Raw genomic sequence first — 13,767 nt, 5'->3', positions numbered from 1 at the left:
GATGCGACACTGAAATGGCATCGGGATTAAATACTGATGGCTCCAGGGCGAGTTTTATCCTAGAGGGTAAACGGCTGCAGCCTCCAAATGAAAGCTCTCCTGGGAGTCATGTAGTTTGTAGCCGACGCACTACTGCACATTTACTGTAACCCTCACACTCTTCTAATAAGGATGCGACACAGAAATTGCGTCGGGATTAAATACTGTAGGCTCCAGGGCGAGTTTTATCCTAGAGAGTAAAACGGTTGCAGCCTCCACATGAAAGCTCTCCTGGGAGTCATGTAGTTTGTATCCGACGCACTACTTCCCATTTACTGCAATCCTCACACTCTTCTAATAACAATGCAACACAGAAATTGCGTCGAGACTAAGTATTGCAGGCGCCGGGGCGAGTTTTATCCTAGAGAGTAGAACGGTTGCAGCCACCACATGAAAGCTCTGCTGGGAGTCATGTAGTTTGTATCCGACGCACTACTGCCCATTTACTGCAACCCTCACACTCTTCTAATAAGGATGCGTCACAGAAATTGCGTCGAGACAAAGTACTGCAGGCTCCAGGGCGAGTTTTATCCTAGAGAGTAAAACGACTGCAGCCTCCACATGAAAGCTCTCCTGGGAGTCATGTAGTTTGTATCCGACGCACTACTGCCCATTTACTGCAATCCTCACACTCTTCTAATAAGGATGCAACACAGAAATTGCGTCGAGACTAAGTATCGCAGGCGCCGGGGCGAGTTTTATCCTAGAGAGTAGAACGGTTGCAGCCTCCACATGAAAGCTCTGCTGGGAGTCATGTAGTTTTTATCCGACGCACTACTGCCCATTTACTGCAACCCTCACACTCTGATAATATGGATGCGACACAGAAATTGCATCGAGATTAAATACTGTAGGCTCCAGGGCGGGTTTTATCCAAGAGAGTAGAACGGTTGCAGCCTCCACATGAAAGCTCTGCTGGGAGTCATGTAGTTTGTATCCGACGCACTACTGCCCATTTACTGCAACCCTCACACTCTGATAGTATGGATGCGACACAGAAATTGCATCGAGATTAAATACTGTAGGCTCCAGGGCGGGTTTTATCCAAGAGAGTAAACGGCTGCAGCCTCCACATGAAAGCTCTCCTGGGAGTCATGTAGTTTGTATCCGACGCACTACTGCCCATTTACTGCAATCCTCACACTCTTCTAATAAGGATGCAACACAGAAATTGCGTCGAGACTAAGTATCGCAGGCACCGGGGCGAGTTTTATCCTAGAGAGTAGAACGATTGCAGCCTCCACATGAAAGCTCTGCTGGGAGGCATGTAGTTTGTATCCGACGCACTACTGCCCATTTACTGCAACCCTCACAGTCTGATAGTATGGATGCGACACAGAAATTGCATCGACATTAAATACTGTAGGCTCCAGGGCGGGTTTTATCCAAGAGAGTAAACGGCTGCAGCCTCCACATGAAAGCTCTCCTGGGAGTCATGTAGTTTGTATCCGACGCACTACTGCCCATTTACTGCAATCCTCACACTCTTCTAATAAGAATGCAACACAGAAATTGCGTCGAGACTAAGTATCGCAGGCGCCGGGGCGAGTTTTATCCTAGAGAGTAGAACGGTTGCAGCCTCCACATGAAAGCTCTGCTGGGAGTCATGTAGATTGTATCCGACGCACTACTGCCCATTTACTGCAACCCTCACACTCTTCTAATAAGGATGCGTCACAGAAATTTCGTCGAGACTAAGTACTGCAGGCTCCAGGGCGTGTTTTATCCTAGAGAGTAAAACGGCTGCAGCCTCCACATGAAAGCTCTCCTGGGAGTCATGTAGTTTGTTTCCGACGCACTACTGCCCCTTTACTGCAACCCTCACACTCTTCTAATAAGCATGCGACACAGAAATTGCATCGAGATTAAATACTGTAGGCTCCAGGGCGGGTTTTATCCTAGAGAGTAAACGGCTGCAGCCTCCACATGAGAGCTCTCCTGGGAGTCGTGTAGTTTGTATCCGACGCACTACTGCCCATTTACTGAAACCCTCACACTCTTCTAATAAGGATGCAAAACAGAAATTGCGTCGCGATTAAGTACTGTAGGCTCAAGGGCGAGTTTTTTCCTAGAGAGTAAAACGGTTGCAGCCTCCACATGAAAACTCTCCTGGGAGTCATGTAGTTTGTATCCGACGCACTACTGCCCATTTACTGCAACCCTCACACTCTTCTAATAAGGATGCGACACAGAAATTGCGTCGAGACTAAGTACTGCAGGCTCCAGGGCGGGTTTTATCCTAGAGAGTAAAACGTCCGCAGCCTCCACAAGAAAGCTCTCCTGGGAGTCATGTAGTATGTATCCGATGCACTACTGCCCATTTACTGATACCCTCACACACTTCTAATAAGGATGCGACACAGAAATTGCATCGAGATTAAAATCCGGTAGGCTCCAGGGCGGGTTCTATCCTCTAGAGTAAACGGCTGCAGCCTCCACATGAAAGTTCTCCTGGGAGTCATGTACTTTGTATCCGACGCACTACTGCCCATTTACTGCAACCCTCACACTCTTCTAATAAGGATGCGACACAGAAATTGCGTCGAGACTAAGTACTGCAGGCTCAAGGGCGGGTTTTACCCTAGAGAGTAAAACGCCTGCAGCCTCCACATGAAAGCTCTCCTGGGAGTCATGTACTTTGTATCCGACACACTACTGCCCATTAATTGCAACCCTCACACTCTTCTAATAAGGATGCGACACAGAAATTGCGTCGAGACTAAGTACTGCAGGCTCAAGGGCGGGTTTTTCCTAGAGAGTAAAACGGCTGCAGCATCCACATGAAAGCTCTCCTGGGAGTCATGTAGCTTGTATCCGACGCACTACTGCCCATTTACTGCAACCCTCTCACTGTTCTAATGAGGATGCGACACAGAAATTGCGTCGACACTAAGTACTGCAGGCTCCAGGGCGGGTTTTACCCTAGAGAGTAAAACGCCTGCAGCCTCCATATGAAAGCTCTCCTGGGATTCATGTAGTTTGTATCCAACGCACTACTGCCCATTTACTGAAACCCTCACACTCTTCTAATAAGGATGCGACACAGAAATTGAATCGAGATTAAATACTGTAGGCTCCAGCGCGGGTTTTAACCTACATAGTAAAACGGGTGCAGCCTACACATGAAAGCTCTCCGGGGAGTCATGTACTTTGTATGAGACGCACTACTGCCCATTTACTGCAAACCTCACACGCTTCTAGTAAGGACGCGACACAGAAATTGCGTCGGGATTAAATACTGTAGACTCCAGTGCGAGTTTTATCCTAGAGAGTAAAACGGTTGCAGCCTCCACATGAAAGCTCTCCTGGGAGTCATGTAGTTTGTATCCGACGCACTACTGCCCATTTCCTGCAACCCCCACACTCTTCTAATAAGGATGCGACACAGAAATTGCGTCGAGACTAAGTATCGCAGGCTCCAGGGCGAGTTTTATCCTAGACAGTAGAACGGTTGCAGCCTCCACATGAAAGCTTTGTTGGGAGTCATGTAGTTTGTATCCGACGCACTACTGCCCATTTACTGAAACCCTCACACTCTGATAGTATGGATGCGACACAGAAATTGCGTCGTGATTAAATACTGTAGGCTCCAGGGCGAGTTTTATCCTAGAGAGTAAAACGGTTGCAGCCTCCACATGAAAACTCTCCTGGGAGTCATGTAGTTTGTATCCGACGCACTACTGCCCATTTACTGCAACCCTCACACTCTTCTAATAAGGATGCGACACAGAAATTGCGTCGTGATTAAATACTGTAGGCTCCAGGGCGGGTTTCATCCTAGAGAGTAAAACGGTTGCAGCCACCACTTGATAGCTCTCCTGGGAGTCATGTAGTATGTATCCGACGCTCTAATGCCCATTTACTGAAACCCTCACACTCTTAAAATAAGGATGCGACACTGAAATGGCATCGGGATTAAATACTGATGGCTCCAGGGCGAGTTTTATCCTAGAGGGTAAACGGCTGCAGCCTCCAAATGAAAGCTCTCCTGGGAGTCATGTAGTTTGTAGCCGACGCACTACTGCACATTTACTGTAAACCTCACACTCTTCTAATAAGGATGCGACACAGAAATTGCGTCGGGATTAAATACTGTAGGCTCCAGGGCGAGTTTTATCCTAGAGAGTAAAACGGTTGCAGCCTCCACATGAAAGCTCTCCTGGGAGTCATGTAGTTTGTATCCGACGCACTACTTCCCATTTACTGCAATCCTCCTACTCTTCTAATAAGGATGCGACACAGAAATTGCGTCGAGACTAAGTACTGCAGGCTCAAGGGCGGGTTTTGTCCTAGATAGTAAAACGGTTGCAGCCTCCACATGAAAGCTCTCCTGGGAGTCATGTAGCTTGTATCCGACGCACTACTGCCCATTTACTGCAACCCTCTCACTGTTGTAATAAGGATGCGACACAGAAATTGCGTCGAGACTAAGTACTGCAGGCTCCAGGGCGGGTTTTACCCTAGAGAGTAAAACGCCTGCAGCCTCCATATGAAAGCTCTCCTGGGATTCATGTAGTTTGTATCCGACGCACTACTGCCCATTTACTGAAATCCTCACACTCTTCTAATAAGGATGCGACACAGAAATTGAATCGAGATTAAATACTGTAGGCTCCAGGGCGGGTTTTAACCTACATATTAAAACGGGTGCAGCCTACACATGAAAGCTCTCCGGGGAGTCATGTAGTTTGTATGAGACGCACTACTGCCCATTCACTGCAAACCTCACACGCTTCTAATAAGGACGCGACACAGAAATTGCGTCGAGATTAAATACTGTAGGCTTCAGGGTGAGTTTTATCCTAGAGAGTAAAACGATTGCAGCCTCCACATGAAAGCTCTCCTGGGAGCCATGTAGTTTGTATCAGAGGCACTACTGCCCATTTACTGAAACCCTCACACACTTGTAATAAGGATACGACACAGAAAATGCTTCGCGATTAAATACTGCGGGCTCCAGGGCGGGTTTTATCCAAGATAGTAAAACGGCTGCAGCATCCACTTGTAAGGTCTCCTAGGAGTCATGCAGCTTGTATCCGACGCACTACTGCCCATTTACTGAAACCCTCACACTCTTCTAATAAGGATGCGATACAGAAATTGCGTCGAGATTAAATACTGCAGATTCGAGGGCGGGTTTTATCCTAGAGAGTAAAATGGCTGCAGCCCCCACATGAAAGCTCTCCTGGCAGTCATGTAGTATGTATCCGACGCACTACTGCCCATTTACTGAAACCCTCACACTCTTATAATAAGGATGCGACACACAAATTTCGTCAAGATTAAGTACTGTAGGCTCCAGGGCGGCTTTTATTCTAGAGAGTAAATCGGCTGCAGCCTCCACATAAAAGCTCTGCTGGGAGATATGTAGTTAGTATCCGACGCATTACTGCCTATTTACTGAAACCCTCACACTCCTCAAATAATGAGACGACACAGAAATAGAGTGGAGATTAAGTACTGCAGGCTACCGGGCGACTTTTATCCTACACAGTAAAACGGCTGCAGCCTCCACATGTAAGCTCTCCTGGGTGTGATTTAGTTTGTATCCGACGCACTACTGCCCATTTACTGAAACACTCACACTCTCCTAATAAGGATGCGACACAGAAATTACGTCGAGGTTAAGAACTGTAGGCTCCAGGGCGGGTTTTATCCTAGAGAGAAAAACGGCTGCAGCCTCCACATGGAAGCTCTCCTGGGAGTCATATAGTTTGTATCCGACGCACTACTGCCATTTACTGAAACCCTCACACTCTTCTAATAAGGATGCGACACAGAAATTGCGTCGAGATTAAATACTGTAGACTCCAGGGCGGGTTTTATCCTAGAGAGTAAACCGGCAGCAGCCTCCACATTAAAGCTCTCCAGGGAGTCATGGAGTTTGTATCCGACGCACTAATGTCCATTTACTAAAACCCTCACACTCTTCTAATAAGGATGTGACACAGAAATTGCGTTGAGATTAAGTACTGTAGGCTCAAGGGCGGGTTTTTTCCTAGAGAGTAAAATAACTGCAGCCTACACGTGAAAGCTCTCAGGGGAGACATGTAGTTTGTAACCGACGCACTAATGTCCATTTACTGAAACCCTCACACTCTTCAAATAATGAGATGACACAGAAATTGCGTCGAGATTAAGCACTGTAGGCTCCAGGGCGCTTTTTATCCTAGAGTAAAACGTCTGCAGCATACACATGATAGCTCTCCTGGGAGACGTGTAGTTTGTATCCGACGCACTACTGCCCATTTACTGAAACCCTCACACTCTTCTAATAAGGATGCGAAACAGAAATTGCGTCGAGATTTAGTACTGTAGGCTCCAGGGCGGGTTTTATCCTACAGAGTAAAATAGCTGCAGCCTACACGTGAAAGCTCTCAGGGGAGACATGTAGTTTGTATCCGACGCACTACTGCCCATTTACTGAAACCCTCACACTCTTCTAATAAGGATGCGTCACAGAAATTGCGTCGAGATTGGGTACTGCAGGCTGCAGGACGAGTTTCATCCTAGAGAGTATAACGGCTGCAGCCTCCACATGAAAGCTCTCCTGGGAATCATGTAGTTTGTACCCGACGCACTACTGCCCATTTACTGAAAGGCTCACGCTCTTCTAATAAGGATGCGGCACAGAAATTGCATCGAGATTAAATACTGTAGGATCCAGGGCGATTTTTATCCTAGAGAGTGAAACGGCTGCAGACTCCACATGAAAGCTCTCCTGGGAGTCATGTAGTTTGTATCCGACGCACTACTGCCCATTTACTGAAACCCCCACACTCTTCTAATAATGATGCGACAAAGGAATTGCATCGAGATTAAATACTGTAGGCTCCAGGGCGGGTTATATCCGAGAGAGTAAAACGGCTGCAGACTCCACATGAAAGCTGTCCTGGGGGACATGTAGTTTGTATCCGACGCACTACTGCCCATTTACTGAAACCCTCACACTCTTCTAATAACGATGCGACGCAGAAATTGCGTCGACATTAAGTACTGTAGGCTCCAGGTTGCGTTTTATCCAAGAGAGTAAAATGGCTGCAGCGTCGAAATGAAAGCTCTCCTGGGAGTCATGTAGTTTGTATCCGACGCACTACTGCCCATTCACTGAAACCCTCACACTCTTCTAATAAGGATGCGACACAGAAATTGCATCGAGATTAAATACTGTAGGATCCAGGGCGATTTTTATCCTAGAGAGTGAAACGGCTGCGGCCTCCACATGAAAGCTCTCCTGGGAGTCATGTAGTTTGTATCCGACGCACTACTGCGAATTTAGTGAAACCCTCACATTCTTCTAATAAAGATGCGACACAGAAATTGTATCGAGATTAAGTACTGTAGGCTCAAGGGCGGCTTATATCCTAGAGAGTAAAACGGCTGCAGCCTCCACGTGAAAGCTATCCTGGGAGTCATGTAGTTTGTATCCGACGCACTACTGCCCATTTACTGATACCCACACACTCTTCTAATACGGATGCGACACAGAAATTGCATACAGATTAAATACTGTAGGCTCCAGGGCGGTTTTTAACCTAGAGAGTGAAACGGCTGCAGCCTCCACATGAAAGCTCTCCTGGGAGTCATGTAGTTTGTATCCGACGCACTACTGCCCATTTACTGAAACCCTCACACTCTTCTAATATGGATGCGACACAGAAATTGCGTCAAGATTAAATACTGTAGGCTCCAGGGCGGCATTTACCCTAGAGAGTGAAACGGCTGCAGCTTCCACATTAAAGATCTCCTGGGAGTCATGTAGATTGTATCCGACGCACTACTGCCCATTTACTGAGACCCTCACACTCTTCTAATAGGAATGCGACACAGATATTGTATCGAGATTAAATACTAGAGGCTCCAGGGCGGGTTATATCCTAGAGAGTGAAACGGCTGCAGCCTCCGCATTAAAGCTCTCCTGGGAGTCATGTAGTTTGTATCCGACGCACTACTGACCATTTACTGAAACCCTCACACTCTTCAAATAATGAGATGAAACAAAAATTGCGTCTAGATTAAGCACCGTAGGCTCCAGGGCGCTTTTTATCCTAGAGTAAAACGTCTGCAGCCTCCACATGAAAGCTCTCCTGGGAGTCATGTAGTTTGTATCCGACGCACTACTGCCCATTTACTGAAACCCTCACACTCTTCTAATAAGGATGCGGCACACAAATTGCATCGAGATTTAGTACTGTAGGCTCCAGGGCGAGATTTATCCTAGAGAGTAAGACGGCTGCAGCCTACACATGAAAGCACTCCTGGGAGTCATTAAGTTTGTAACCGACGCACTACTGCCCATTTACTGAAAGGCTCACGCTCTTCTAATAAGGATGCGGCACAGAAATTGCGTCGAGATTAAGTACTGTAGGTTCCATGGCGGGTTTTGTCCTAGAGAGAAAAACGGCTGCAGCCTCCACATGAAAGCTCTCCTGGGAGTCATGTAGTTTGTATCCGACGCACTACTGCCCATTTACTGAAACCCTCACACTCTTCTAATAAGGATGCGACAAAGGAATTGCATCGAGATTAAATACTGTAGGCTCCAGGGCGGGTTATATCCGAGAGAGTAAAACGGCTGCAGACTCCACATGAAAGGTCTCCAGGGAGTCATGTAGTTTGTTTCCGACGCACTACTGCCCATTTACTGTAACCCTCACACTCTTCCATTAAGGATGCGACACAGAAATTACGTCGAGATTAAGTACTATAGGCTCCAGGGCGGGTTTTATACTAGAGAGTAAAACGGCTGCAGTGTCGACATGAAAGCTCTCCTGGGAGTCATGTAGTTTGTATCCGACGCACTACTGCCCATTTACTGAAACCCTCACACTCTTCTAATAACGATGCGACGCAGAAATTGCGTCGAGATTAAGTACTGTAGGCTCCAGGGTGGGTTTTATCCAAGAGAGTAAAATGGCTGCAGTGTCGACATGAAAGCTCTCCTGGGAGTAATGTAGTTTGTATCCGACGCACTACTGCCCATTCACTGAAACCCTCACACTCCTCTAATAAGGATGCGACACAGAAATTGCATCGAGATTAAATACTGTAGGATCCAGGGCGATTTTTATCCTAGAGAGTGAAACGGCTGCATCCTCCACATGAAAGCTCTCCTGGGAGTCATGTAGTTTGTATCCGACGCACTACTGCGAATTTAGTGAAACCCTCACATTCTTCTAATAAAGATGCGACACAGAAATTGTATCGAGATTAAGTACTGTAGGCTCAAGGACGGCTTATATCCTAGAGCGTAAAACGTCTGCAGCCTCCACGTGAAAGCTATCCTGGGAGTCATGTAGTTTGTATCCGACGCACTACTGCCCATTTACTGATACCCACACACTCTTCTAATACGGATGCGACACAGAAATTGCATCCAGATTAAATACTGTAGGCTCCAGGGCGGTTTTTATCCTAGAGAGTGAAACGGCTGCAGCCTCCACATGAAAGCTCTCCTGGGAGTCATGTAGTTTGTATCCGACGCACTACTGCCCATTTACTGAAACCCTCACACTCTTCTAATATGGATGCGACACAGAAATTGCGTCGAGATTAAATACTGTAGGCTCCAGGGCGGCATTTACCCTAGAGAGTGAAACGGCTGCAGCCTCCACATTAAAGCTCTCCTGGGAGTCATGCAGCTTGTATCCGACGCCCTACTGCCCATTTACTGAAACCCTCACACTCCTCATGTAATGAGATGACACGGAAATTGCGTCGAGATTAAGGACTGAAGGCTCCAGGGCGGTTTTTATCCTAGAGAGTAAATTCGCTGCAGCCTCCACATGAAAGTTCTCCTTCTAGTCCTAGTTTGTATCCGACGGACTACTGCCCATTTACTGAAACCCTTATACTGTTCTAATAAGTATGCGGCACAGAAATTGCGTCGAGATTAAATACTATAGGCTCCAGGGCGAGATTGATCCCAGAGAGTAAAAGGGCTGCAGCCTCCACATGTAAGCTCTCCTGGGAGTCATTTAGTTTGTATGCGACGGCCTCCTGCCCATTTACTGAAACCCTCACACTCTTCTAATAAGGATGCGACACAGAATTTACGTCGAGGTTAAGAACTGTAGGCTCCAGGGCGGGTTTTATCCTAGAGAGAAAAACGACTGCAGCCTCCACATGAAAGCTCTGCAGGGAGTCATATAGTTTGTATCCGACGCACTACTGCCATTTACTGAAACCCTCAAACTCTTCTATTAAGGATGCGTCACAGAAATTGCGTCGAGATTAAATACTGTAGGCTCCAGGGTGGGTTTTATCCTAGAGAGTAAAACGGCAGCAGCCTCCACATTTAAGCCCTCCAGGGGGTCATGGAGTTTGTATCCGACGCACTACTGACCATTTACTGAATCCCTCACACTCTTCTAATGAGGATGCGACACAGAAATTGCGTCGAGATTAAGTACTGTAGGCTCCAGGGTGGGTTTTATCCTAGAGAGTAAAACGGCAGCAGCCTCCACATTTAAGCACTCCAGGGGGTCATGGAGTTTGTATCCGACGCACTAATGTCCATTTACTAAAACCCTCACACTCTTCTAATAAGGATGCGATACAGAAATTGCGTTGAGATTAAGTACTGTAGGCTCAAGGGCGTGTTTTATCCTAGAGAGTAAATCGGTTGCAGCCTCTATATGATAGCTCTCCTGGGAGTCATGTAGTTTGTATCCGACGTACTACTGCCCATTTGCCCATTTACTGAAACCCTCACACTCTTCTAATAAGTATGCAAGACAGAAGTTGCGTCGAGATTTAATACTGCAGGTTCCAGGGTGGGTTTTAGCCTAGAGAGTAAATTGGCTGCAGCCTCCTCATGAAAGGTCTCCTGGGAGTCATGTAGTTTGTATCCGACGCACTAATGTCCATTAACTGAACCCTCACACTCTTCAAATAATGAGATGACACAGAAATTGCGTCGAGATTAAGCACTGTAGGCTCCAGGGCGCTTTTTATCCTAGAGTAAATCGTCTGCAGCCTCCACATGAAAGCTCTCCTGGGAGTCATGTAGATTGTATCCGACGCACTACTGCCCATTTACTGAAACCCTCACACTCTTCTAATAAGGATGTGACACAGAAATTGCGTCGAGATTTATTACTGTAGGCTCCAGGGCGGGTTTTATCCTAGAGTAAAATAGCTGCAGCCTACACATGAAAACCCTCCGGGGAGACAAGTAGTTTGTATCCGACGCACTACTGCCCATTTACTGAAACCCTCACATTCTTCAAATAATGAGATGACACAGAAATTGCGTCGAGATTAAGCACCGTATGCTCCAGGGCGCTTTTTATCCTAGAGTAAAACGGCTGCAGCCTACACATGAAAGCTCTCCTGGGAGTCATGTAGTTTGTATCCGACCCACTACTGCCCATTTATTGAAACAATTACACTCTTCTAATAAGGATGCGACACAGATATTGCAACGAGAATAAGTACTGTAGGCTCCAGGGTGGGTTTATTCTAGAGAGTAAAACGGTTGCAGGCTACACATGAAAGTACTCCGGGGAGTCATGTAGTTTGTTTCCGACACACTACTGCCCATTTACTGAAACCCTCACACTCTTCTAGTAAGGATGCGACGCAGAAATTGCGTCGAGATTTAGTACTGTAGGCTCCGGGGCGAGTTTTATACTAGAGAGTAAAACGGCTGCAGCCTCCACATGAAAGCTCTCCTGGGAGTCATTTAGTTTGTATCCGACGCCCTCTTGTCCATTTACTGAAACCCTCACACTCTTCTAATAAGGATGCGTCTCAGATATTGCGTCGAGATTAAATACTGTATTTACCAGGGCGGGTTTTATCCTAGAAAGTAAAACGGCTGCAGTCTCCACATGAAAGCTCTCCTGAGAGTCATGTAGTTTGTATCCGACGCACTACTGCCCATGTACTGAAACCCTCACACTCTTCTAATTACAATGCGACACAGAAATTGTGTGGAAATTAAGAACTGTAGCCTCCATGGCGGGTTTTATCCTAGAGAGTAAAACGGCTGCAGCCTCCACATGAAAGCTGTCCTGCGAGTCATAATTTGTATCCGACGGACTACTGCCCATTTACTGAAACCCTCATACTGTTCTAATGCGTATGCGGCACAGAAATTGCGTCGAGATTAATTAGTGTAGTCTCCAGGGCGAGATTGATCCTAAAAAGTAAAACGGCTGCAGCCTCCACATGTAAGCTCTCCTGGGAGTCATTTAGTTTGTATCCGTTTCCCTCCTGCCCATTTACTGAAACCCTCACACGCTTCTAATAAGGATGCGACACAGAAATTACGTCGAGGTTAAGAATTGTAGGCTCCAGGGCGGGTTTTATCCTAGAGAGTAAAACGGCAGCAGCCTCCGCATTAAAGCTCTTCAGGGAGTCATTGAGTTTGTATCCGACGCACTAATGTCCATTTACTGAAATCCTCACACTCCTCAAATAATGGGATGACACAGAAATTGCGTCGAGATTAAGCACTGTAGGCTCCAGGGCGCTTTTTATCCTAGAGTAAAACGTCTGCAGCCTCCACATGTAAGCTCTCCTGCGAGTCATGTAGTTTGTATCCGACGCACTACTGCCCATTTACTAAAACCCTCACAATCTTCTAATAAGGATGCGACACAGAAATTGCGTCGAGATTTAGTACTGTAGGCTCCAGGGCGGGTTTTATCCTAGAGAGTAAAGTAGCTGCAGCCTACACATGAAAGCTCTCCGGGGAGACATGTAGTTTGTATCCGACGCACTACTGCCCATTTACTGAAACCCTCACACTCTTCTAATAAGGATGCGACACAGAAATTGCATCGAGATTAAATACTGTAGGCTCCAGGGCGGGTTACATCCGAGAGAGTAAAACGGCTGCAGCCTCCACATGAAAGGTCTCCTGGGAGTCATGTAGTTTGTTTCCGACGCACTACTGCCCATTTACTGAAACCCTCACACTCTTCTAATAACGATGCTACGCAGAAATTGCATCGAGATTAAATACTGTAGACTCCAGGGCGGGTTTTATCCTAGAGAGTAAAACGGCAGCAGCCCCCACATTAAAGCTCTCCAGGGAGTCATGGAGTTTGTATCCGACGCACTAATGTCCATTTACTAAAACCCTCACACTCTTCTAATAAGGATGTGACACAGAAATTGCGTTGAGAATAAGTACTGTAGGCTCAAGGGCGGGTTTTTTCCTAGAGAGTAAAATAACTGCAGCCTACACGTGAAAGCTCTCAGGGGAGACATGTAGTTTGTATCCGACGCACTAATGTCCATTTACTGAAACCCTCACACTCTTCAAATAATGAGATGACACAGAAGTTGCGTCGAGATTAAGCACTGTAGGCTCCAGGGCGGGTTTTGTCCTAGAGAGTAAAACGGCAGCAGCCTCCGCATTAAAGCTCTTCAGGGAGTCATTGAGTTTGTATCCGACGCACTAATGTCCATTTACTGAAATCCTCACACTCCTCAAATAATGAGATGACACAGAAATTGCGTCGAGATTAAGCACTGCAGGCTCCAGGGCGCTTTTTATCCTAGAGTAAAACGTCTGCAGCCTTCACATGTAAGCTCTCCTGCGAGTCATGTAGTTTGTATCCGACGCACTACTGCCCATTTACTAAAACCCTCACAATCTTCTAATAAGGATGCGACACAGAAATTGCGTCGAGATTTAGTTCTGTAGGCTCCAGGGCGGGTTTTATCCTAGAGAGTAAAGTAGCTGCAGCCTACACATGAAAGCTCTCCGGGGAG

The sequence above is a fragment of the Schistocerca nitens genome, chromosome 4 (genome assembly GCF_023898315.1).
Source record: "Schistocerca nitens isolate TAMUIC-IGC-003100 chromosome 4, iqSchNite1.1, whole genome shotgun sequence".
Taxonomy (NCBI): Eukaryota; Metazoa; Arthropoda; class Insecta; order Orthoptera; family Acrididae; genus Schistocerca; species Schistocerca nitens.
Note: the sequence above shows the minus strand (reverse complement) of the source record.